The sequence below is a fragment of the Lutra lutra genome, chromosome 10 (assembly GCF_902655055.1).
Source record: "Lutra lutra chromosome 10, mLutLut1.2, whole genome shotgun sequence".
In the NCBI taxonomy this organism is placed as follows: domain Eukaryota; kingdom Metazoa; phylum Chordata; class Mammalia; order Carnivora; family Mustelidae; genus Lutra; species Lutra lutra.
The window spans coordinates 38,005,181-38,009,557 of NC_062287.1; the positions used below are offsets into that span (position 1 = coordinate 38,005,181).

The following is a 4,377-nucleotide window of genomic DNA, read 5'->3' on the forward strand; positions in this document are numbered from 1 at the left end:
GAAATAAAAAAATGAAAAATATAAAAATAAAAAAAATAAAATAAAATTTTATTTTTTTAAAAGAAAAAGAATTATGAATCATGGATGGGCCAAATAGCTTATTAGACACCTGAAAAGAGAACAAGTCAGCTGGACGATAGATATGATCCATCCCCTGGGAGGTGCCATTGCTTGTGCACAGGGAGGCAGCTATGCTCACCACTATACCACCAATGCTGCTTGTGCACAGGGAAGGTGATCCTCATTCTGCAGACCCAGCAGACCATGGGGCCTGACTAGCACCACCAAGCCTGAAAGAAAACCCATGGACATGTCCATATGTGTTGTTAATGAAGAACATCAACTTGGCTCTAATTTGGGGCCATTTGGTTACTAGAGAAGTTTTGGATATTGCACTAAGAGTTTTCAGTCTATTGGGTTCCCTGATTTGCCGGGTGGATTTATTGCTTCAAATTGGGACAATTATTAAACACCTTGGGAAAATGTTCTTGGTCCCCTTGCTGGTGAAATCCCTATCAACATCCTATATATTAGTTTGACCTCTGCATATCTTACTCCAGTTTCACTTATTTATATGATAATATCAAAGATGTAATATTGGTTGCTACCATTTTTATGTCAGATATTGCATTCTTCCAACTCTGAGAACACTTTCTAAGTATTTCAATCCTGTGTCACTGCTAAATGAAAACCAACATGCATTGGCAATGTAAACACAGCAGTCCAGTTAATCTTGGTGGTTTCTTTGGCAGCTCTGGTTTTCAATTATGCTGACAGTATTTATCTTCAGATACTGTGGTGTTTCATATTTTGCAACACAGCTGCCTCAGCTTATAGTTACCATCATGCCCAGAATGCTGGTCAGGGGAAAAATGTAGATCAAAGTCATCCATCATCATTAGGAAGGAAGTGGTATGCACCCCTGGCCCCAGGCCCACTTGGAAATCTACAGGAATTTGCCATTTTAGTGTTCAGCCTGAAAAAGGACCTGTCGGAACAAACCATGTCATCCAAATTGAAGTACTGCATATTGAAAATAAGCTTCATCATGATGATGTGCAGAATTTTCATGTATTTTTTTAAAGATTTCATTTATTTATTTGACAGAAAGAGGGAACACAAGCAGGGGGAGCAGGAGAGGAGAAGCAGTCTTCCTGCTGAACAGGGAGCTCAATGTGGGGCTCAATCCCAGGACCCTGGGATCATGAACTGAGCCAAAGGCAGATGCTTAACGACTAAGTCACCCAGGCACCCTTCATGTATTTTTTTTTTAAAGATTTTATTCATTTATTTGAGGGAGGGGGTAGAAAGACAGGTATCACAAGCATCCGGGAGGTATAGAGAGAGAAGCAGACTCCCTGCTGATCAGGGAGCCGGATGAGGAACTTGATCCCAGGACCCTGGGATCATGACCTGAGCCAAAGACAGAAGCTTGACCAACTGAGCCACCCAGGCACATGTGATGGGTTTTTAAATGCAAATAGAACTGAGCATAGCATTTTATTTTGGGAATCTTGATTAATTTACAAAATAACAATTATTCCAGTTACTATCAATCATTTTTAAATACATTTAAAAAAATAGTCCAGAATATGGAAACTGAAATCATCACTTCTTCTAAAATAGAATTCAGATGAGTCACAAAGCATTAGGGAATTTTTTTTTAAAGATTTTATTTATTTGATAGCGAGAGAGACAGCGAGAGGGAACATAAGCAGGGGGAGTGGGAGAGGGAGAAGCAGGCTTCCCACCATGCAGGGATCCCAATGCGTGGCTCAGTCCAAGGACCCTGGGATCATGACCCGAGCTGAAGGCAGACACCTAACGACTGAGCCACCCAGGTGCCCCAACACTAGGAATTTTGTGTGTTTAAATACATATCTTATGCAACCTGGCTGAAGAGTTTTGTGTTTGATTTTTAGATTTGTGGACATTAGTAGTTCATGTGATTAATATCTAATTGCTTAGGATAATGACAGAATAAAGGAAGTTTAGCTATGGATAAAGAAAAGTTATAAAGAGATTTAAAATGCAGAAGATTTTCAAAATAATAAGATCAAACACAAAATATAAGCTGTTGAAGTTTACATTCAAGAAAATCTTCCAACTCTAGGGTGCCTAATGGTTTATGTATTGGGATAAGAAATAACACAGGTAGTAGGAATATGACAACATGTCCATTATCCTTTGTTGTTTAGGAGGTGGTGATTTACATCATGCCTTAATGTTGTGTCTCTTACATAGTGCTGTTTGTATTACATTGAAATTTGTACTCATGTGATATCAAAATAATATGAAATTATATATTTTTAAAAGTTTTTAAAAGTTTTTAAAATGTTATTTTATTTAAATTCATTTAATTAACGTATAGTATATAATTAGTTTCAGAGGTAGAGTTCAGTGATTCATCAGATGTATATAACACCCAGTTCTTATCACATTATGTGCCTTCCTTAATGCCCATCCCTACAACAACCCTCCCTTCCAGCAACCCTCAGTTTGTTTCCTATAGTTAAGGGTATCTTATGGTTTGCCTCCCTCTTTGATTTTGTCTTATTTTTCCTTCCCTTTCCCTATGACCCTCTATTTTAAAAGGGTCTGAAGAGCCTTTTTTTTTTTTTTTTTTTTTTTTTTTTGCCAGTAGGTTAAAGGAAAAAGAGAACTGGAAATAAAAATTAACAAGACGTTGGGGCGCCTGGGTGGCTCAGGGGGTTAAAGCCTCTGCCTTCGGCTCGGGTCATGATCCCGGAGTCCTGGAATCGAGCCCCGCATCGGGCTCTCTGCTCAGCAGGGAGCCTGCTTCCCTTCCTCTCTCTCTGCCTGCCTCTCTGCCTACTTGTGTCTACTACTACTGTCTGTCCAATGGATAAATTAAAAAAAAAATTAAAAAAAATTAACAAGACGCAATGCAAAGAGATAATGAAATGAACGATATGAAAGAATGTTTGGGATAGAGAGATAAGGTCTAATATATATCTAGTAAATGTTCTGGAAGGAAAGAAATAAAGATATTTGAATTATAATAGTTGAAGTTTTCCAGAATTAATGAAAGATATAAATCCACAGAAAAGAGCATGACCTATCCAAACAGAATTTTAGAAATCCATATCTTGGCATACTATATTGAAACTGCGAGTAGGCAGTTAGACACGAACTGCAGGCAAGGGTGGTGATAAATAGGTTATACATTGGAAGCCTGGGGGCATGACATCCTGACTCTGTGGCTCACAACATCCTGACCTTGTGGCTTCCAGCATCCCCAGGCTGACATATCAAGAGCAACAGGTACAGAACGTGGGCTCTCCTCTCACACCTCTGCCCCAGGGTAACCTCTAGGCTCATTACAATTCATTTGCATTGCCGTTCCCCTTCTCCATGGAAAAATGCTGCCATAATGGTTCTGGTACAAACCTTGAGAAGTCAAAAACTCCCCCTCGTGACCAGTGGGAGGAGCACCCCCCCAAATGATTGGAAGAGCCTCCATTAGAGATCAGCCTGTCCATGATCCAAGACCCCACTTACATACAAAGAAAAAACCCTGTAGCTTTAGTACAATTACCACCTCTGGGCCTGCGCATTCTCCCATCTGTCCTAAAGAAATTGCTTTGTGCTTGCTGCTTTCCTGCTGGTTGTCTTTCTTCTAGCATGGATCTTCATGTAAATCTTTCATGGGAAATTGAAGAATTGAGACCTCCATTCACACAACACAGAATCTCCAACTAGTAACAGAAATCATAGAACATCAAAGATATAAAGAAGATTCCAAAAGTAGCCAGGGAGAACAGACAGATCACCACAAATGGTAATTAGACTAACAGCATGCTTCCCAGTAGCATCAATAGACTCTAGAAAAATGTCTCCAAAATATTGAGAGAAGGGGCGCCTGGGTGGCTCAGTGGGTTAAGGCCTCTGCCTTCGGCTCGGGTCATGGTCCCAGGGTCCTGGGATCGAGCCCCGCATCGGGCTCTCTGCTCGGCGGGGAGCCTGCTTCCCCCTCCCTCTCTCTCTGCCTGCCTCTCTGCCTACTTGTGATCTCTGTCTGTCAAATAAACAAATAAAATCTTAAAAAAAAATAAACAAAAAAAAATATTGAGAGAAAATACCTATTAACTTAGCATACTAGCCCCAGCTAAACTATCACATAAGGATAAAGACATTTTCAGACAAATAAGAACTATTAATGTATGTACTTCACCAATAAAGAAATTGAATCCAGATGGAAGAAATGAGATGTAAGAAGCAAAATAAAAGGAAAAAAAAAAGGGAAATTGGAACAGGCAATTTTGAATGAAATGATATCAACAATAATAATAATTAATTTGGTGGTATTTTTTTAAAAGACGGCACTAAAATACTAATAAACAATAACACAAAATG

At 39.3% G+C, this 4,377-nt stretch overlaps 1 pseudogene; it reads left to right on the plus strand.

Annotated features, from left to right (window-relative positions):
- The first annotated feature begins 329 nt into the window (after nucleotides 1-329).
- On the plus strand, nucleotides 330-3,336 carry LOC125079693 (cardiolipin synthase (CMP-forming)-like; annotated as a pseudogene).
- The last annotated feature ends 1,041 nt before the right edge of the window (nucleotides 3,337-4,377 follow it).